Here is a 24,507-nt window from a genome sequence, read left to right as displayed (position 1 = left end):
GTACTGCTGCAGCCACTTGCAAACCAGTTGTAACCAGTGACACGTGTAAGTACGAAGGTGAGCTTCATTGTGTAATAGTAGTGAGGTAGGGGTTGTAATCTCACATCACCTGCCTTGTGTGTGTGTGTGTGTGTGTGTGTGTTTCTGTATCTATTACATTTAGAGCAGAATACACACACCCAACAAGCCTATGTCTGTGTAACAGTCACCCATTTAATGGCCCTGATACTAGTGTCATCTACAACAGTGGCCTACCTGCAAGCAGCTACTGATGTCATCCACCCCAACAGCAGTGTCAGACACTCTTCACATGAGTAATCCTTGTGGGGCATGTGATAAGTACATAGCATTGTAGTACAGACAGTTAAATAGGTATTGGTTCTAATCCCAACAGTGGCAAGTCAATCTTTGTGCGTGTGTTTATGGATATCCCCTTGTGGCTATCTGTATTTGCTGCCTATAAGTATGCAATGACAATGCATTTTACAGCCTGCTCCACCCTGTTAACCCACCATTGCACTACTGTACTGGGCCTGTACATGTCATCCTCCTTAGAAGCCACATTGGACACTCATCAGCCATAAAAGCTCTGTGGCACATGCAATAAGTATGTAGCACTATAGTATGTACAACTCGATAGGTAGGCACTGTAATCTCAATACTGGCAACTGTTTGTGTGTGTTTGTAGGTTAAACCATTTTGAGGCCTGTTCCACCCAGTAAAACTTCCATTGCCCTACTTTACAAGGCCTGCTGATGTCAGTCACCTTAGAAGTACCATTGGAAACTGTTCGGCAATATAACGTCTGTGGTGCATGTGATAAGTATGTTGCACCATAGTACATACAACTAGATAGGTTGGGGTTCTAATGTCAGCACTGCCAACTGCATGTGTGTTTGTAGGTTAAATGTTTTTGAGGCCTGCTCCACAATGTAAACCACCCACTTCCCTATTTTACAGGCCCTGCTGATATCATCCACCTTAGATACAGCATTGGACACTTTGCAGGCATATAAGCTCCATGGTGTATGGGATAAATATGTAGCACAATAATACAATAAACTAGATAGGTAGGTACTCTAATCTCAAGACTGACAACTGTGTGTGTGTGGGGGGGGTGGTTATACCATTTTGAGGCCTGTTCCACCCTGCTGACTCCACCCATTGCATTAATTGACAAGGCCTGTTGATGTCATCCACCTTAGATACAGCATTGGGCATTTTGCAGGTATATAAGCTCCGTGGTGCAAGTGATAAATGCATAGCACTATATCACAATAAACAAGATAAGAAGGGATTCTAATCTCAATACTGCCAGCTGTGTGTGTGTGTGTGTGTGTGTGTGTGTGTGTGTGTGTGTGTGTGTGTGTGTGTGTGTGTGTGTGTGTGTGTGTGTGTGTGTGTGTATGTGTGTGTGTGTGTGTGTGAAGCATATCTCCTGTGGGGGTGAGAATGTGTGGGTTGGTTATACTAGTTTGAGGCCTGTTTTGCCCTGCTGACTCCCCCCATTGCATTAAATGACAGGGCCAGTTCATATCATCAACCTTAGATGCACTGTTTCACACTCTGCAGGCCATACCTCTCAACCGTATACAGTTTTGAAGAATGACCAGATGATTACCTCATACATTTTGTCTGTGTGTCATACAAATATGGTTTCCTGGGCAATCAATGACAAAGCATTAAGAGCTGGTCAAACAATAATGACAGACATCTGAGTGTTAGACTTCATACCTCTCACAAAAGTAATGGTTGTATGAAACTGGTCCCTCTATCAGTTATCTACATTTGTAAGAGCAATGTCTAAAACCTGATGCTATTTTGGGTCTGTATCACCCCATTATTAAAGGTCTTGTCCACATGCATTGTTCTAAGATGTTGACAGGTATGCCTCAGGCAAATCAACTCCATGGCATATGCATTAAGGACATAGCACTACATTACATACAACTACAAAGGTAGGGGTTGTAATCTCAATCGTGGTGACTGTGTGAGTGTGTGTCTGTGTATGCATATCATCTGTAGCAGCATGGCTGTCTTTCCTGCCTATACCACTTTGTGTGCCTGTGCCACCTTGTTAACTCCAGAATAGTAGTGGCAGGCACTGCAAAACTATATAAACACTGTAGTTTATGCCATATGTATATTGCACTATCTTACGTATAACTAGCCAGGTAGAGGATCTACTATCAACAAGGGCAGTTCATGAGTGGGTGTGTTTGTGCGTGTGTATGTGTGTGTGTGTGTGTGTGTGTGTGTGTGTGTGTGTGTGTGTGTGTGTGTGTGTGTGTGTGTGTGTGTGTGTGTGTCTGTGTGTGTATACATACGTATATCTCCTTGTAGCAGTGTGCCTGTGTTATGATCACAAACATACCTTTTGACCCCTTACAGAAAGGCATCTGGAGAAAGCCATATGGAAAAGTGGGACAAAGCCCACATATTAGGGTCAATCTTTAAATATTGCTCTGACAAACATACAATAGCATAACAGGCTGTGCATTCATATGCATTTTCTGAATGGTATGAAGTCTGACAGGCAAATATCTGTCAGTATTGTGTAACGCCAGACTTTAATGAATTCACACAACTTTTCCAAAAAAAACCACAATGTTATGGCAAATCAAACAAAAATATGTGACAAACATCAGGACATGCTGAAGACATCTGTAGAGGTGGAAGTTATGGCCACCACCTTTCCCACTCTGCAGGTTTCAGTCCATGTTTAGCCAGGTGTGACCTGTGACAACATAAACAATACAGAGGTCCTCAGAGTGTAGGACAACAGACATCTTCTAAGGTTGTCTACTACCTGCATAAAGCAGTTACTTCACATCAGAAACACCTTACTGGTTTGATAAGTAGCATAACCTATGGTGATTTGACACAAATAAGCAGTCATATTGGCAAACAAAAGGAAGTCCTGTCTGATGCACTTGTCATGGGTTATGTTATGTCCTGCCAAGTGTCACAATACTACAAGACGTGTCCCACAATCTACATTTGATAAGGTGGCAACCCTAACCTTTGTTGACTATGTGTGTGCAATATATAGACATGTGTATCCTCTGTGAGTAGCTTCCACCCACATTCACCCACCTGTATGAAGGCATGAATGCAAACTGCCACCTCCCACATATATAGGTACTGCCTAAAGCTGTGGCAACTGTCAGTCGTTTGCTTTCTGTCATTGACCCACAAACCAATGTTTGCGCACTGCAATGAGGTCATACAGCAGGTATGGAATAGTGGCCAAGTCCTGGCCTCCAGCTGAATGCAGAAAGCAGTACCATTGTACCATATGGTGAGGAAATGGATCCACTATTTCCCACATCAACAACAACCCCATACATGCAAAAACTGCATTGACAGACCTGGCTATTTAGGTTGATAACATTGTTGCGTTCACCCATGAAGTAGTGGCAATGGTCAGAAAAGGATTGGACATGGTTAACCACATAGGTAAAGGACTGCATCCAGACAAAAGGTGGACACTACCTCTGAATAGTCTTCAATCAGTACAACAATAAATTAGGAGCATGGCTGGTCTGGTATGTACCTATGCAGACATCCGCACTGAATGGAAAGGCTATGTTAACACCCACAAAGGTTATCCATGGCCTTCAACAACTGTGCCATGCAGACAGCCTTGAATCAGTACTGCCTCACTTGTTATTGGACAGGTTGTCTACAGGTGGGATGTGGCATGCCTAGATGGAAATGTTGTGCTCAGCCCTTCAGCAGCTGCCCCATATATGTCAGTATGACACTCTTGAATCACATATGGCACAGCAAAAAAAAAAAAAAAAAAAAAAAACAGCTGGAGAGACAGGTTTGTCTCCCAGAGGCTGCCCTGTGTCAGGAATGCACTACCCAAAAATATCAAACAGATTAGCATGCAGACCCTCATCAACTGCATCAAGGTTGAGTGGATGTCAAAAAAAAATCTGTCCCAGGGATCAAAAGTGTGTCAAGCAATGGCAGGGACAACAGATGCTGATAGATGATTCTGTTGGGGATAGAGTACTGGATAAGCTTGTAAGGGACCCAGGGCCAGTACTGTAGTAACCTCCTCTGTACCTATGAACCTGTGATCCTACAGAACTCCCAGGTGACATGTAGCAAGAGTAGCATGCTGTGTCAAGGGGTATGCATGGAAGGTACACTGTCTGCCCCATTGTCCCTCACACACTGTTCCAGGCATGCACACCTAAGTAAACATGGACACATACAGCCATACCTTGCTGATGAAAAGGTCTCTGACTTGCCACTCCACCATCCTCAGCTACTGTAATGGCAGCAGCCCATTACGAGTTAAACACATTGACATCTGGAATGGAAAAAGAATAAAGTCTGTGAGACAACAGTCAGTCAGCAGTACTAACAGCAATAAAGCAACATGGCACAAAGGTGCGTACACTTTGATGTGCATACATGACAATTGCCAGTAGACAGCACCTTACAGGCCATAACACTACTACACTGCACACTGCCTTTACCTGTACTATATTCACCCTGTGCATCACACACATATTAGCATGTCCCTACATCGACGGTATGAATAACAGGGATGTGGCACAGGTATCACATACACATGGTGAGGTGTGGGTTTGACAAAGGCCTGGGCTGTTGACATCATGTGTTTGTGTCCGGAGAGGTGCTGGTCAGCTAGGCCATGGAGAGGAGCTGTGCGCGTCTGTCGGTGACCTGCATGTGACAGTCATGTGTGAGTGTGTGCATGCACACAGTCAAACCATGTGCTAGGCCTACATGAGGGTATATTGGACAGCCATGGACTATGCATGGCAGAATGTACAGTTCACCATCTCTGGGCACGAACATGGGAACTGGTTCTACCAGGTGTGGCACTGGCAACACCATGCCTAAGGCCAGATGTGGTACTAATTCCTGACTGTGACCATTGTCTGCCGGGTCTGTGTCCCTCACAGAACCACCCAGGACTATGTGCCTATGGCTTGCTTTGTTGTGGTGTGGACAGTACCCTCCCATCAGTAATGCAGGTGGTTTCTGCCACTACAGGAGTGTGACTGTATGCAGCCATGTGGGCTATCAGTTGATACTTTTGCTGACCTATGTCCACGTGTCCAATGCCAACTCCTACCACATGTTCAAGCACAGACATTGCACAGATAAGGACTGACAATGTCTCACCCCACCATCTATCCACTACATCAATGAAATGATGTAAGGCATCACCAATGCCATGGAGAGTGCCATGCATGCCAGGCAGTGTGCCATCCATGACCCTGAACATCCATCTGGTGTACTGTTCACAATGTGCCTGCACCTCCATGATAGACAGAAACCTGCATCAGGTGACACGTGCTGTGACACCTCTGACAGGTGCTGGTTGAGCAGCAGTCCTCCTTTGAGCACCCCTGTCAACCTGCCTGGGTGGGACCTCACTAGCTCTCTGGCTATGGATAGTGTCTGCAGTCACAGATGCCATAGTCCCCACACTCCCCTGTTCAGTGCTACCACACTCCGAATGCCCAATATCTGTGACGGCTGAGGAATTTGTATGTGTCGGCATACTGACCGTATGTGGGGACATTGGGGCTGGAAGTGTGATGTTATCCAATGGGACAGATCCAGCCCCCAACAATCCCACCTGTCCCTCACAATGGCCACCATCATCATCAGAGTCTGATGACACACTGACATCAGGTTGTGAGGGGGATACACTCCAACCCCATGGTTACCTGTGAGGGGAAGACAACACGACTACATGAATACCTGCACTATAATGTTTGCTGATCCACACACACACGCACACACACACACACACACACACACACACACACACACACACACACACACACACACACACACACACACACACACACACACACACACACACACACACACACACACACACACACATGTCAGGTGCCACAAAGGTATTATACACACCACACCTTCTGACTGATGCATGCACAACACACAATCAGATCACAACAGGCACACTCTGGACAGGCTATGAGCAAAGTGCAGTGCAGCTATGTGCAATTAATGTCGGTAGTACTATACACCTGTGAGACACATGACAAGTCAGAGTATGGGATGGACCTTCACCTAACACACAGTGCACCCATGTATACAATAGCAATGCACCCCTGTGTAGTGGACTGGCTACACTTATACAAAATTATGTGCTAATATGTTACAATTCCTCCAGATATGCTACTGTGATTACCAATGTGATGCACTGCAGTGAATCCCACCACAAGTGAACATGCACGCATTGACACACAGATATGCTTAACAGTCATGTGCATGGCAAACTGGAAGCCCTTTACATGCCTAGGGTATAGGTCAGCCATTACATGACAGTTTCACACTCACTGGCTACAGGTTTATGTACCCCAGTCACACCAGAGGTACCTATGGATTTGTGGGGGGAAAGATATTGTCAGGACACATACATGTGGCATTGGTACAGGATAATATGTGCATTTATGAACATGTACAGTACAAGCTACTACCCAAATTGCTGACATTCACAATATATGTGCACATGTGTGCATTACAAATCCCCAATCACAAATGCTGATTGACCCCACATATGCATACAGGTATGCAGAGGCTGCCAATATGAATGCTACAGTTTTAATATTATGAGCACTGGTGGTTTACCTGGACGATCCTCAACTGTGGAATATATGCCACCCACCTCCACTACATTTGTAGCAATGGTTTCCTGTGAGCTGCTGGTTGAACCAAGGTGTGCCAAGAACTCCTCTATGATTGACAGTGGTGGTTGTGTAGCAGGTCCTCCCCCTGTGCCAGTGCAGTCCTTGGCCACAGCTGCAGCCCTTTGCCATGCATGTTGTATGACATCAGTAGCACATTGTTGGACCTGTATGTAGCTCCTGTCCCAATGGCTCACATCATTCACTGTTGCTACCAGGTCTGCCCACAGTGCAGCGCTTTGTTGCTGGTTGTGGCAAAACCTTGACAATGCACCCATTGATGGAGTCTCAGGGGATCATGAATTGCAGCAGTCTTAGCTTCTGAGAAGGGTGGGTTGCAACATCTGTACATCCCACCTGACAGACATGAACAGGGGAACACATCACAAGACTGCATACATTGCTCACCATTATGTACAGACCCTGCACATCCACTTCTGCCAGCACTATCCACCACTATCCCCCACATCATAACCCTGCCATCTATCAGCACAGCATGTCTGTGGCTATCATCAACACAGTGGCAATACAGCATGTGTTGCCCTCCTGATCCTGATGTTTCATGCTACTTGCTGCATGTGCTATGAGGTGTTACAATGCATGTACATGTGCACCTATTACCAACTGTTCATAGCCTGTCTACATGGTCTGCTGTGTTGTCAGGCTCCTACTGTGTTAGTAATCACGTGGTCTGTAGACTCACCCATCAGGTCTCCCTGGCCTTCCTCCCTCAGATTCTGGACTATATGGCTGACAATATCCTACAGTTTCCCAAGCCAGTCTGGTTGATATGGGTGTCCTGGGACTGTGTAGCACCTGTCTCATCTGCACAGATGGACAGCCATCTACAGTCACCAGCAAGAAACACACTGTGTGAGAAATGCAATGACAGTAGTAAACTGCAGTCTATGCTCTGTCCCTGTCAAGGCCACATATCTGTCCCCAAACTCGTTGTCAATACAATAAATATAGCTCACACACCAACCACACCTACACAACACATGCAAATATCTTCGGTGGTCCTCAAAATACACATCCACAAAGAAAGTGGATCTCCGAGGCAGAGCCATACATGAACACCACAGCCGTACACAGAACATACCACACATGGACACACACCTGTGTCCCACAGCCACTGAGGTGTCAGCCCATGTCAAATATGTTACACATAGTGGACTCCAGTGGAGACACACTGGTATGGCTCTGACCTGGCTGTGTATGTGGATGGTGACAGTTACTTGTGTGTCACATGGCAAGCTCCACCATACTGTATATATAGTGCTGTCTCTCACCAACAAGTACTGTCACGGGTCTGTCACAGTACGTGTTGGTGTGCCTGACCTGATATGTACATCCCTGGACTATATGCAGTGAGACATGACTGAGCACAATGGTTATGTGTCACAGATAGGTATGTCCCTAGCCTTACACTGCATTATGCTGTTACCCAGACCGATGCCACAATACAATTAGGGAATGATTGGCCTTAATATGTGCACATTTATCCTGTGATATTCCAGGGGTTCCAGTACCTGGGAGTCTGGGATGATATGGTAAACAGACCAAGATGCTCTGCGAGAGATGGCCTCCATCTTTCTTCACTGGTATCCATGCTTCTGCCACTGGTTATCAGCAGCACCATAGTGACTCCATTATTAAAAGTGGTGAAGTTATTACTACCAGTATACATGTGTCAGTGCAGCACACATTGGCAGCCATGCTCTAAATGCTAGAGGTGAACACATGACTTTGCCCTTATTGCAAGTAGTCCTAACCCTGGGTATTGCAGATATCTGTGCAGCCACACAGACCATGGTTCAAAGCTGCAGAGAGTACCCCAGCCTACCTGCTCAACCATCCTATCATACATTCAGATGCCAAGGTATAACTGGTAAGGCCATGGGACATGGGGTGTCTGTATATATGAGACACATACACACCTCCACACTGTACAGGCAGTAATATCCACAGGGGACACTACAGTGGCAGTTTGCCATTGCCAGCACACACATATTCAAATTACAGCTAGCTACCAGCCAACACATGTAACCAGGAAGCCCATTCAGCCTATATGGACCTCATCAACTGCATTAGGAGTTGGGTCTGTACCCTAATCCTGGGTCAGTTGAATGACCCTAACATACATTGTCAGATGTACCCATGCCATTACACAAATGGCCAGATAGCCATCAACAGTGGACGTACAAACACCTTGGTACAGCCAGGGGCTACCCCACATAAGGTGAAGGTGCATTGCAGTTGACATTACACAACACGGAATAACACTGCAGTATACCTACAGTGTCATCCTTCATGGCAAAGCAACCATCATGCGGTCACATTTGCAGTCACCATCTCCCACAATACCCATCTAGCTAGGGTCAGCCATACATACACCTCCAACATGGAATACATCCTCTGGGAGGGTATACACAGCCTCACAGCCCCCAACTCCTTATTAAGGACTGGCAACAATATCTGCACATACACACAAGCACTATATGTGCATTTGTATAGATACATGTAGTCAGGTATACCCGACAGCCTACATCATCCTGTGCTAGGAGATGTACCCCTGTCTGGTGGACATCTGCAATACATACTGTCCATAACAGGGATGACATACTGCTGTCTGAGACAAAATAGGGACAGGTGTCCAATTTGGAGCAATGTCTCTGTAGCACGTACATGAGAATGGGATCAGTCCTGCAAACCTGCACAACAAACACAGAGCTTATATTGTTTACATCCACTACAGACAGTCATCTCCCCTACTGCACATTTGTCTGCAACAGCACAGGAAGCACCTGCAGCTGGTCACTTGAGGTGCTGAAGGACACCAGCTACACCAGTGCTGTTGGTATACCATACTGGATGCCTGACAGAGTCGGTGTAGGCCTCATCCCCTGTCTTCCCCATCAGTACATCAGGATAGCCACAGTACCTCCCCATCTCCTATATGTAGGGAGCAGGTCACCACTGCCATGTGAATGGCATGGTATACATCTGCCATGGAAGCCTGTCACAGGATGCATCCTACATGACCCCAAGCATAACCTTAAAACACCATATTCAAAGGAAGACTGAGTGCCACTTTTGTCCCAGCTGTTTATTGGATGACCCTGTCACCCCTTTAGACTAAGGTGCTGCATCCTCCACTCAGTCACATGATAGACACAGTAGCCTAATTAGGCTGTTCTGCATGGCTGTAGCACAGTTTCTAGAGAATCCCAGTAACAAGCACAGTGGCAACCTGCACACTATCCATCACACACACTTACGTTTTGTCAAGGAAGGGTTCATGTCTTTTACACTCAGTTGACCTGTATGACACACATCGCCAAAGCCATGGAGAGGAGGTGAAAGTGCAAACTGCCTACCTTGACCTGGACAAACTCTGTGACAGTATAACCCCTGTGGCCATTATAGACATAACACACCCATGTATGCATCACACCATATGTTACTATATGAGTAGCACACCAGTGCACTGACATGACCCACCTATTCCACATAGGGGAATCCATCTCAAGTGGTTGGAGCATAACTACATGTGTAACCTGTTTTCCCATGTTTGGGCCCCTGTTATTTGTGATGTACACTACTGAGAGGCATGTAACAGCCATTAGCCTAAGTCTGACCATGTCTGCAGATGACTGCATGGTGTGTGCTATCACTGGATGCCTTACTGATGACATCTGCATAGGAGGGCCTTACACAAATAAGTGACCACTGCCAGACACATGGCCTCAGGCCACATAGCAAGACATGCAGTGTCAACCCCTTTTAAGAGAGTGACATCCTTGCATAGTATCACAGTACTAGTAACATCTGAGGCATGCAATCAGTCGTGAGGGAGCTGTGGACACAGGTCTTTCAAAACATGACATTTCAACACACTGTTGCTCCCATTGTAAGGTACACCTTCTACTTGGTCCATGTTATCCATAAGGGTATGTCATCAAGGGACATGGGGTATACACACCCCCGTATTCCCCCCAATGAGTCCCATTATTGTATCTAATTCACTGTACATCATTCATATCACACAGAACATGCAGCAGCTGGGAACATCACAGAGGTTCCCCACCAGGGGATACCTCTGTGTCAAACATCTACCATATACTGATAGGCTATAAGGGCAACCCTCTACCCAGTTTCATACATACTCCTCAGGGGTGACCTCAGTGTGGCATGCCAGGCAATCACAGACTCCACATTGCTGGGAATGCTGCACGAGTGGATGTCATGCTCCACTCTCTTAATACACACGCACACACACACACACACACACACACACACACACACACACACACACACACACACACACACACACACACACACACACACACACACACACACGCTCACCCTCAACCTGGTGTGTCACATGAACTGGGCATATTGGCAGCTCAGAAGTGTGTCCCACACAATCACCATGTGGTGAAATGGGCAACATGTCCGCATCAGGGAGGGTAGCCATTTACACCTTTGCAGGTGTTCATAGGTTCATAGGTTCATACTAGGCTATCTGCCCTAGGGCATTTATAAGCCTAGCCAGAGTGTGTTTGGCTTTCGCCACCCATTTTAAATTAATTTTGCTATGCCTTTTTTTGAGGTTAGTATACTGTGCCTCTGTCTAAAAGTGACACAGAAGTGATAGCCGGGGTAAACCTACGATCTCCCATCCACTCATCAAGATTCCTCTTGAAGAGAGTCAATGTGGGACTCTGCCTAACCTGGACTGGGATTTTATTCCAGAGTGAAGGGAGCCTCTGGGTTATGAATCTGTCCCTCCAGCATGTCCTATTTATTTCAGTGCTGAGGTTCAAGTCTCTTGAGCGTAGCTCGATGGGATTTGGATTTTCTGAGGTGCAGCATGTCCATTAATTCCGGGTTGGACATGGCTTTATACGTCAGGCACAGATCGCCTCTGAGCAGGCGGTATGCCACTGAGTAGAGCTGGAGTTTCTTTAACCGGGCAGCATATGCCATCTGTTTGAGCCCTTTGATCCTCTTGGTGAGGTACTTTTGGGGTCTTTCCAGTTGCTGCAGGTGTCTGGTAAGGTACATCCCAAAAGGGGCATTGTACTCAATTATGGGCCTGATGAGGGATGAGTAAAGAGGTACGATGACTTCCCCTGATCTAGATGTGAATCACTTCATGATTAGGTGGATTATATAAAATGTTTTTCTAACCACTTTGGCCAAGTGGTTGTCAAATGAGAGATTGCTATCAACTTGGGTCCCCATGTCCCTAATGACTTCTTCTGTACTTAATGGATTACCACCTATGTGGTAATTTGTGGGCACTTTGTTTTTGCCAAAGGGGATGACTATACACTTTTTGGCATTTAGCTTGAGGCCATGGCTCTGGCACCAGTTGTCTGTTTCTATGAGGCCCTTTTGGAAGGATGCTTGTGTCGGCTGGAGAGTTGATTATGGCGCCCAGTTTGCAGTCATCTGCGAACTTGGTCAGCCACAGTCCTTCCGTGTTGGCCTGTACTGCCGAGAAATATATACCGAACAAGAGAGGTGCCAGGACTGAGCCTTGTGGGATGCCACTTGTAACTGATTTGGAGTCTAACATGGCTCCAGCAATTCTAACCATGTGGGTTCTGTCCTTGAGCCAGTTTGCAACCCATCTAGTGACATAGGGGTTTATATTTAAGCTGGTGAGCTTATCTATAATGCCCGAGTGGGGTATTGTATCGAAGGCTTTTGCAAGGTCCAGGTAGGCTGTGTGGACCACCTTCCCCTCGTCAATGGCCTTGGTGACTGTTTCAAAGAAATCGACCAGGTTTAAGAGGTAGGATCTGCCCTTAACAAAGACAAACTGGGTAGGATCCAGTGTCTGTAGGTCCCCAAAATCTTTATTTATGAGGTCCATGATGATCCTTTCCATAGCTTTTAACAGAAACCTGGATAACTGGATGGTTAACTGCACATACACCCTTGGGATACCATCTGTGTCCCTGTTGCACTGGGGCATCATGTGCTGCCTTGCATGCAAATGGGCTAACATCTGGCCTAGGCATATGGCTGCTCAGGGTCCATAGCCTAGTAATGACCAAACTGCAAAATAACCTTAGCAAAAACACACACAGGCAAGTGTAGTCCAAAGAAGGTGACTCGACAGGCAATAAATGTTAAAGTTCCAATTTAATGAGCGCTTTCAAAGGGGTCAATACCCCAACTTCATCAGACAAAATACAACTCTAACATCCTGTCCTTATATACTCATTCATACATCAATTATTCAATTATCAAACCCAATTACCTTATATATTCAAAGTTTTTCTTCAATTAAAAACATACATATTAAAATATAACATGTATTCATACTTATGTAGCTTGAACTAATACAAACTATCTATAACCCACTATTAACTAAAATAAAATAAAATAAAATAAAATGTGTTTTACTATTTTGTTATTAAAAGCCTTGGCATCACATATTAATGCAATCCTTAATTGCAAAACCATTGTTAAGCACCGAATAGCATAAGCAATAGCATTACCTTATTCCTGCTTCCTGCTGTAATAGCATTATGGACATAGATACACATATCTTTAAGAAACATTTTTATAATTATGAATTTTGACATCAAAGTATAGTGAGATGATATGCGTTTAGATATGTGTATTATCCAAGTGTCAATTGCAATTAATGTGGCTCCTAATAACAACGAAAAAGTAGATTTAAAGGGAGGGGTGTGGGCAACATAAGTTTGTTGATTAATTGATGGGATGATTGATTCATGGCAGTGTACATGGGGGCAAAATGGAGAGCTATGTATGGAAAGACTTTTTTTGGGGACAGATGCCCTTTTTCCTTTTTTTTTTTTTTTAAGGTGAAAATAGGATGTTGCGGAAGGGTTGTAGGTACATTTGGGGAGGTAAGTTGGGTAGGAGAGGTTGCATTTGCAGACAGACAAGACAGCAGACAAGGGTGGTGTATGACACCTGAAGGGGTTAAACATCTTGGACAGGGATGGTTGTTGGGAATCAGAGGACCAAGTGCCCCCAGATGGAAACAGTGGGACTAAGGTCCCCACCCATGGGCAGTCACCAATGTTTCTTCATGGCCCCAACAGTGGCTGTGCAGGGGGCTGGGTGCCATGCCAGGCTGCTCCTTGAGGTGCACCAGTCTGCCCTCTATCTGGTGCAGGTGGTCATCCAAATCCCGTTGGATAACCCTATTCACCATCCCTGACAGCTGATTACAGATGATAAGATCCTCTCTGTACCCGCATCTGGGGGGATGGGCCCCATCTCCTGAGGCGGTTCTACCCAAGGGTGGTGCAGGACTAGTGGAGGAGGCAGCTCCAGGTTGGGTCCCAGATGTCCTGGAACCCGGTGCCATGGCCAGATGAGGTGGGACAGGTGGATGCGCTGGGATCGGCCTACCCAAATGTGCTATGGTGTTGAAGTTTGTCAAAGTGTTTTGGTTAGCCATGAACAAAACATTGCAACATTAGTTATAACAGCATGCATGGGTGTTCCAATTAACCCAAAACAATAGAATTGCATAGCAAATGGAACATATGCATTAATAGGATAACAGTTATTATTTTAACAGCATGCCAGTAACAGTTACTGTAACATGCCAACAACAGTGTAATTTCAACAAGGTATGTCAGTATGCAACCATTGAAATATATGAACAGTAATACAACACAAGTCCCAACATTAGGTTTTGAGAACAACATACCCGTAGTATATGAATAATAATTACTGATGCACATAAGGGGTGGGGGGAGAGAGAAACATTCCATTAACAACTGTATAGGCCATATTTTCCACAACAGTACTGCTCAATACTCTACAGGTTTGCCCATACTTTACATCTACCTGTGCCCTATAGCTTCTGTAGTACATACATACCTGTTAAGCAGTCATCCTGGAATGGTATGGGCCAAGCTGTGAAAACTATAGGTGCATAACTACAGGTGACTCATACATGTCAGGGTTACATATATGACTAACAAGGTGTACCCTGCACTGATGTTGTGCGAGTGTGCTACTGGTATACTTCAACTGGATTTATATCTGTGTCCAAGGTTATTGGCAACAGTGATCAATAACCATGACAAGTTGTCACTTGAGAGACATGTATCGGGAAGAGTGCATGGTGTATATACATATCCTGCTGTCATTTGTAGGTATGGGGTTGGACTATCGGCACACATTCACAGACGCACCAGTCATTAGTGTACCCTTCATACAGCTAATACAAACATTTCTTTACCTGTCAGCCCTGTGGAGAAAATATCTGTTAACACTACATGACTGTTTCTACAAATAGTCAGGACTACTTGTCTGTTACTATAAATACATCTTAGTACCAGACCCTGAATTCAGACCCTGGTCTGTGTGTGCAAAATTGAGCAACATATGTACTTCTTATCACACTGAGCTACTGGGCCACTTGACTGAATTGTGCCTAAAGCTCACTTGGTTACAAAGTCTGACCTGGTAATATAGGTAGAGTGTCACGGAAGACTGCAGTGACAGTTGAACATGCATGCATGAGATTTATGCATGACAGAGATAGTATGTGAACTGTGTATTAATACTTGGAATGCAGGTGTACACATTTAACCCCTAGTGGATGGGAATATGTGTGATCTGTACAGACCATATTGGGGTGCTGAGTTGTATACCTGACCCATATATATTTGCACATGATATATTTGCAGTCTACACCTATTACAGTCTCATACTGGCCTGCATCAGTGTACCTACATTCAGGAATACATATAGCTGAAATGCAAAGGTTAACACAAGACAATCCTGAGGGAAACACAGTACAATATATTACACATTACTATTCAATGTTCAGATCTTAGTGCAGAACATACATCAAATTGCATTGTATCGTGTTGTATAGCTCCACATCTACACTTTAGCATAACAGTTCTTTATCAGCCAAACTTCACTCACGTCATGGTGTCATAGCCATATTTGCTGTGGAACACCTGTACAATTGTATTTCTTCAACAACAGACCAGAATAAATGCAACAGTTGATGAAAAGAACTTTACTGAGAGTGACATGACACAGTAGCTTATTACATTCAAAATTCTGACATCTGTTGTACTGCATATCCTATAGATTATGAATGAATGTCATTTATTACCTTCACAGTTGCAATCAGGGTGTACTTTATTACAAGATCCTTAGTATTAATACAGTATATACTTCTGTCATTCCTACACACTATTACTACAGTATTAGCTTTCTTTCATCAATAGTAACTTCTCTGATGTCTTCATCTGTATTGCACAGTACCTGGCATTATGCAGTTATATCAATATGGGTCTAAGAACACATTTATTGCAGTACACACAGAGCACACTATATCTACTGGCAGTAAACAATGTACTCTTTCTTATTTATTGTACTATATACTGCAAGATAGGTCTGTGCCCACCACACTGTTGGCACTTCCTCTCTAGGAACCCTGTGTGGGCCTCTAAGTTGTGGGTCCTCTCATCTGCAGCTGTGGGAAGGGAAGCACACCATTATGTGTACCTGTCTATCACATATTCATGCAAGAATGTTATAAAGCAATGGTTCCTGTACTTACAAATGTCTGGAATATTCCCTTCCTGAGCATCTTGGATCCATTGGGTCAAGAACACCCCCTTCCTTCAGGTCATCATAATGATGATGCACCTGCTCACCAGTGCAAGGGATTCCAGTGGCTTTGGTGAGCTCATGTGCCAGACAGTCCCAGGCCTCAGACTTGTATTCCGAGCCCTGGTACTGGCCCTGCAGCAATCTGGCATTATGGTCATTCATTAGGAGTCCAACCATGACCCTGGACTCCAACATGCCCCAGCACTATGCCTGAAAGTGCATTCCCTCTCCAACTCCTGCCATAGTTCCTGCACTGGTCAAACTCCAACAGGTTCTGGATATATTCCTACCTGAGCAGCTTAAATAAGGCTATTTTCCCTCCCTTTTCTACTATTGGACCATTTTTAAAAATGCTAAGCAAAGCTCAGCAGTGTGTAATCCACTAAGCTGAATTGAGCAGTGCTTAAAGTGGCAAATGCTTAGCAGTGCTTAGCGGTACACAACTCCACTTAGCTTAGCTGAGGACTGCTTAGAATGGCACTAGTTAGCAATGCTCAAACCAGCTAAGCATTGCTAACTATTGCTAAGACAGGTCCTGTTTACGTTTTGCTTAGCTTGGCTTAGCAGTGTTTAGCAAAATTTAGCTATGGGCAAACAAGACTTTCACATAATACCACAAATATATATATTGATATTAATTACTCATTACTGATACTTTATTATTATGTGTTTTTATTTTACGTTACATGACCTTAACCTATGTACTTTGATTACATTATCTTGGTGTGTGACTGAACTGTATTGGACACTTGTGTTTAACAGGAGGGTTTCACCTCATATCTCCACTGACACTGGGAGTCTGGATGAGCTGCACTAACCTGGTTGACAAATATCAATAACTACGGCAATGAAAAAAATTGAAATATAAATAAGAATGCTTTCCAATGTAAAAGCTGAATGGCCTGTCATAGTATTCAAACCATGCAACTGCTGGACACGAAGCTGTGACTCCAACCATTCAGCTAACTCAGCTATGAAGATTTCAGCTATACATTTCTATATAGCTTTTTGTTATGTTTAAGCACTGCTGAGCAACGCACCATGCAATGCAAACATGCTCAGCTATGCTTAAACTTGACAAACATAAAAAATTAAAACAAAATAAATGAACATAAAAGGAAAACTCATATTTGCACATTTGATTTCCACGCCGTACATCACTCTGACAGAGCAGGGTGTGTATTACGGACACTGTATACACACCCTGTGTTAAATAAATGCAAAGCTATATAATTAAGTGTTTGAGGACACTTTCTGTAATGTTGTTGTGCCATACGGCACTTTCACAGTGCAGGGGGTGTATTACACATCTGCGAGTACAGTAACATACTCCATAGCATTGATTCAGTAACCATGTACATGGCTTTCCCTCAATAGCAAACCTTCATTAATATGCAAGGTGTGCTGCTGAGGGGAGCTGTAGACATGGCCATGATACACTCCATGTAGGAATTACACTATTCCTACATGGAGTTTATTAAATCTGGGGGAAAGGCAACTCCCACTTTGAGTCCTATATCTATTACTTTCATACAAAATCTGTAAAATATAGCAGGCTAGTTTTTGTAGATGGCTGCTTCCAAAATGCATTGTAGATTGTATCAAATGTGCCACCAGAAGTTAACTTTGGTGCTGTAACTGTTGATTTATTAAATGAGACTGCTTGGTCTTTACAAAGACACAATCAGTCTAGAGACATACCCTTGTAAACTAACTCTTTTCATATGCCAGTAAACCTTGCATCTTTCATAGATCTGTAAAGGAGGCATTGTAAAACTGGATTAAGACTGCTACTATGTTCCTTTAAATTAATATTTGTTATGTCACCATTACCACTAACTCTTTTAGAGTGCTTTGTAATTACAAATCTTGACTTACAGCTTTATTATTCTATTAAAAATACCCCCTCTTATATCTGAGTGATACATACATTTTGGTTTGCCTTGCTTTTATGTTGATGATCCTTCCTAGCTTTTCCAAAGACTCAACAGTTCTGAGCTGGCAAATGGTTTTGTCTATAAAAATCAATTTCATTTGTTTTCCCTTTCAGATCTTCTTAATAATGTTAACAATTCCTTCCTGTCATTTTAAATCCAAAGATTAACTCCACTTCAGCATTCCAGTCTAGCAATTCTGCTAGAATTTTGTTTGCAGTACTAACCATGGTGCTACTTACATAAAGAAGTAATTAAAATGATGAAACATGAAGTCTGTTACAATTGTTCATAGCATAGTAGCTCACGACAGACTTGCACGCTGCAACTTGTCCTAATTAGCTAGTGCCTTACCAGTAGCCTGATCCTAGTCCTCCCACCACTTGTCCTCACTGCACTGCAATGAATAGTCTCAGAAGAACACTAAATCTAACTATAAAACTCCCACTCAGTACTTAACCTTAACATAACAAAATAGTGTGAAGATCTCACTCAAGGTCTAGCTGTTCAGCACCAATAATCCACAGGGAAAATGAAAAAACTGCAGTGGACCACCACTAAAATGAACTGTTTAATTACTCAATATAAATATTGAGTAATTAAACAGTTCATTTTAGTGGTGGTCTGCTGCAGTTTTTTTCATTTTTACAGCCCTTAACCTTAACCATAGTACTACCCTCCCTAACCCTAAAGTTCTTCATCACTCCTTAAACATAAAACTCCACTTCCCTTCCATAAACTTAAAGTCCCCATTGCTCTCTAACCTTAAACTCCCCTCTTGCTCCCTAAACATAAAGATCTCCCCTCTGTAAACCTAAATCCTCCTCCTGATTACTGCCTGAAACAGTCACCTGCCCTTCCACTCTCTCTCCCACTCTCTCTCCGTGGCTGACAAACTTACCTTGCATGAACATGGCTACTGTGTTCCACTCTCTCCACCCTGATGCTGCACCTTGCTTGAACATGTATTCAAGTTCAAGCATGTGTGGATGACAATGTGAGCCACAAAATGCCCAAGTCCCAGGTAGTAAAATAATGCTATTTGAGTGCATGGGAATCGGGTGCTTGTAGCTGACCTGGAACACCCATTTTCTGTTTGAAAATCAATACTAGATCTATTGGTATTACAATTTAAAAAATATACATTCAGATGTATATTCGAGTGATTTTACCTTAGTATCAAGACAGACCACTAATGAATCTAATAAACTGATGTACAAATATTTCTTGCAAGTCATTAATAATTAGTCTGTACAGAGGCCAAGCTGTTTACTGTTATGCTGTCAACAATTTCTGTTTTAGGGAATGTAGTCAGTCAATGTCTTGCAGAAAACAAACATTGATAAGTAGCTTATCAACCAAGTGTTTGAGTAGTTCAAGGACCAAGAACAAAATGTAGAACACACAAGTTTAGCAATGCTTTAAGCAACAGCTGATGCTATCCCAGTAGTTATCATGGGCTTACTACTATATTCCAGGACTTCAAGATATCTATCTGACTGTTAGTATTCAAAGCCTATAGCCCAAAATGATAATTAGACTGTAAGTGTTAAGGCACTGGGGAAAGTGACAACTATTCATTAATTACATGACACAGATGCAAAATGCCAATTGCTGCCTTTATAATATAATAGCTTACTTTCAGAAAAAAATGAATGCGTCTAACTAAGCAGTTCTATCTGGAAACAGGTGGTTGTTAGCAAGTCTGTATCACATTAAGATAACCAATGGAGTTCAAGTTCAGATATTTCACTGCTTATTTCCTAACACATTGAAGTATAACTATACACAAATTGCTATTCAAGTAATTGGCATGGCAAAAATACTAACATTATCAACAATTAAATTATATAATTACTAAAACAAATAATTAACAGTAAAATAAATAAAACCCACATATGGCAAAAATAGAAGTCTAGCTAGTGATCTAGGTACATGCATTTCAACATTTTCTTTATTAGTCATTTTTGAAAATAGAAGGGCAATGCTCATTTATGCAGAAACCCACAAACCCCCCCCCCCCCCCAAAAAAAAACAGTAACATACTTTCCAGCATGCTCTGTAGTCAGCACAGGTAAACTTTTCATGTAGGGAATGCTCAATCACCATGTAGGAGAAAAAAATTAAGAATACAGTTTAGCAGATGAATTAAAACACCTGATTATATCTTTGTTAACAGCTGGCATAATGCTTAAGGTCTTACCTTTCATGCACAAGGTACAAGGTTTGACCACAGGCCAATATCTGTAAAAGTTTGCATGTTCTTCCTGTGTCTCTGAGGTGTTTCTCCCACCTTACAAAAGCATGCTAAGTGTTTCCACCTCAAATTCACTGAATAATGGAGCTGTGAGACAGACTCTAGATGATGTCCTATGGGGGAAGAGTTATATAGACCAACTGGTTTGGACATCAGCTCTGGTGAGTAGTATCCTTATGATCACATACTGCCTGCCGTATCAGGGCTAGCCACTAGACAGTGGAAAAATTGGCTCTAGTTGATTTGGTTGTGCTGACTAATGTCACCAAATGGGCATGGAAATTTACAGGTGAGAAGTAGGTTGAGTATCTAGTGGGAGGGTGCCTGCTACACCAACAGGCCTAGCTCAATAAGCTACTTGCTGGACAGTTTCCAGTTGCCCTAGTTCTATCGATCTAAACCAACAGTGGTTCAGCATCTTGGACCTGGATGATTGTAAGGAGGAGGCAGAACATCTATTTGTATCAGCAAAGCAACTTGGCTTGAGATCTGATCTGAGAGGAAGACATGGTGTGCTCAGGAAAGGCTTCAAAAGACAGTAAAGACAGTAAGGGATGTTATCAGAATTAGTAATAGACTTATGACCATTAGACTCCAGTATAATCTCAGCCTATGCCCCCACAATGGGGTTGTGATAGTGAAGAAAATACTGCATTTGTACAGCAGTTGACAGATATGGGTGACCTGAATGCACTTATTGGGACAGATAGAACAGGATATGAGGACTGCTTTCCACAAGGGTAGGGCAACAGGAATAATGAAGGAGAGATGAAGGAGAGATTGTTCTGGACTTCTGTTTGGCAAATGAGAAACACAGCAAGAGAGACAGTCACAAGATCACATATAAGAGTGGCCAGCAAACAAATTAGTAAGGAAAGACCAGTGTGGTAGAATCAGTGATTACAAATTCATCTCCAGTGAAGTTGTTGCTACAATCAGATGCAAACAGTGGTCAGAAAAGAATGTAAGGTCAACAGAGACTAGGCAGAAGACCTGGAAGATGCTAGAGAGAAAGTTTAAGAATTTAGAAGAGGAAATAGATGAAGTTGAAGAAGAATGACAACACCTCAAAATAGCATGTGTGAGGACTATAGGACAGGTATGCTGCTGAGCCAGGTATGGAAAAAAGGTACATAAAGAAAGGTGGTGGTAGAATGCAGAAGTCAGATAAAATCATCAAAAAATAAGGAGTGCATGGAAAAAGATGGAGACAGAAAAGAAGGACCATAATAAGACAGGAGTTGCAAAAGCAAAGAACGAGGCATCAAAGGCAGTCTATCAACTTCTGGAAAGTGCCTTGATAGATGGCACCAAGAAACTCTATCAGGTTGGAAGGCAAAGGCAAAAGGATAAAGAAGATAGTCAGACACCCTTCATAAGGGATGTCAGCAACAACCATATGACATGAAATGCAAATAGAAGGAATACTTTCAGTAGCTTCTGAATGAAGAAAACCCTGCAGAAGCTGCTCTGCCCCAGACACAGCTTACTATAAAAGAAGAGGAGGAACCCACTCTAGAAGAAGTAAGAACAGCACTAAGGAAAATGAAGTCAGGGAAAGCAGCAGGCTCAGATGAAGTCACGGCAGATATGATCAAGATGTTGGGTGAGTTACTGGCGAAATGGATCCTGAGGGTACTCATAGCAGTATGAAGAGAAAGGCATATCCCAGATGAATGGAGAATACACAAACTAGTGCCAGTGTTTAACAACAAAGGGGATATTCACATTTGTGGGCTGTATACTGCATGAAAGTTCTGGAGAGGGTGACTGATAAATATGCAGAGCAGTACAAAGTAAGACGGGAGATGAACAGTTTGAATTCAAATAAGTATGCAGGAAAACAGCCATGATGATTGTAATAATAAAACAGAAAGTTGAGAAGAAGCTAAAGATGAGGAAGAACCCAAATGGACATTCCTAGAATTGGAGAAAGCATATGACAAGACTCCAAGGAAGTTGATTTGAGCAGTCTGGTGGTCCTTGGTAGAATTAGTATTATCTCTGTACAAGGACCAAATGGCTCAAATTAGACCAGTGTTCAGTCTTGTAGAGGGTTTTCCCAGTGTGAATGGGTATGTATCAGGGTTCAGCTTTGAGCCAACTGCTGTTTATACTGTTGATGGACTACATCAGCAAACAGGTTGGAGGGGACACATCGGCAAAGTTGCTGTATGCAGAAAATGTGGCATTTCAGGCAGATTCGGAGCAAGGACTTCATCGAAAGATAGGGGAATGGAATGCAAAACTGAAGGTGCATGCGATGAAACTTAGTACAGATAAGCCAGTTCTAATGGCAGCAAATGGGGGAAATCAGAAGAAATCTGAGCATTGATATGGAAGCAAAACAGTGGAAGAGGTTAACAGCTTCAAGTATCTGGGAGTGGTGGTGAAGAGAAGGGAATTCTGAATGAGGTCAAAGCTAGAAACAGAAGAGCTTCAGCTAACTGTCAAAGTGTCAGGGGTAGTGTATGACAGAAAAATGTCAAAAAAGTTGGAAAGTAAAGTGTACAAGTAGTGGTGTGACCAGTACCACTGTATGGTACAGAAACCTGGGCAGCGATGGCAGAGCAGCTGAGGAAGCTAGAAGTGATGGAGATGAACTGCCTGTGTCTGGTAGTAGGATTTACACTGTGGGACAGATGAATAAATGAGGACATCAGAGGAGAAGAAGCCAAAGTAGCAATAATTACAGGGAAGATCAAAGTGAATAGATTACAGTGGTTTGGACATATATGCAGAAAATTAAAAGACAATATAGTGAAGAAGATTTGGTACAGACAGGAAGAAGGCAAGAGGAAACAAGGGCATCCAGTAAAGAGATGAATGGATTGTGAGAGAAGACCTTTGACTGTTAGGTAGTCAGTGAATTGATGATGATGATGATGATGATGATGAATATATTTATCCATGCTTAAGCCATGTAGAAGCAAGGACAGACTTATCAGAACAGGAAGACATTCTACATACATCAAAACAATGATAGCAAGTGAAAGAGACACTGGCTGTTATTCAAGGAGAAGCACTGAACATCCACAAAGAGCTTTCACAGTTCTTAAGCAGTGTGCAGGAGGAGAGAAAATGGTTATGAATACAAACTGAGGCATGTAGAGCTATGAAGTATACACCTCTGTGAAGCTGGGAGTATCTGAATAGTACAGAAACTATATCAATGGAGTAATGCATGCAATGATGGAAATGCACAGAAGTGTATTATATCATAGATACATGTGTTATATAATTAAGCTCAACGAGCACATGCCACATCGCTCAATCCTCACGATAAAATGCTGCTTGCGTATATAGCTGCTAGGTGATGTTGCATGTTATATGACACAGTCACATACCTTGTAGAGGTATATATAAGCAGCTGGCATGCCCCTTCACAGAGTGGTACTCCATGCATATGACTACATGTATCTGTTCAAGGGGGGTCCATATACATGGTTACCTGTCAGTTTAATTTCTCCCAAGACTTTAGGGTTTCTAAATGGACCCCATTCCTAAGTCAAAGTATGATTAAAGTTCATGAAATCAGTATAGTCTGAATCTTTGATGTTATCCAAAAGTGCTCTTCCTCAACACCATCAACATGCCCAGAATTGACTTCTTCTGTAATTCATATGGAGTTACATGTATTGGTAGCATATCTAAATATGAATGTAAATTCTTTGTTATGAGACACATTGCTCCTACTACTGTTGGAACTCTCTGGGTATCTTTCTTCCACATTGCCCTCATTTCTCCCTGCAAATCCTGGTATTTTATGACTTTGTGTCTCTCTGTACGTAAGACACTGTAATCACTGGGTGTAGCAATTTCAGTGATCAACACTACATTTGTCTTCTTTTCATGGACAACTATATCTGGCTTACTCACATCTACTGTTTGAATTTTTGGTAATGGGTGATCCCATGTGATATAAACTTCATAATTATAATGCTTTGTGGCTCATGTTTCCAAT

This window comes from Protopterus annectens, chromosome 2.part0, assembly GCF_019279795.1.
Source record: "Protopterus annectens isolate FY-2018-M chromosome 2.part0, PAN1.0, whole genome shotgun sequence".
NCBI lineage: Eukaryota > Metazoa > Chordata > Ceratodontiformes > Protopteridae > Protopterus > Protopterus annectens.
This window is presented reverse-complemented; position numbering follows the sequence as displayed.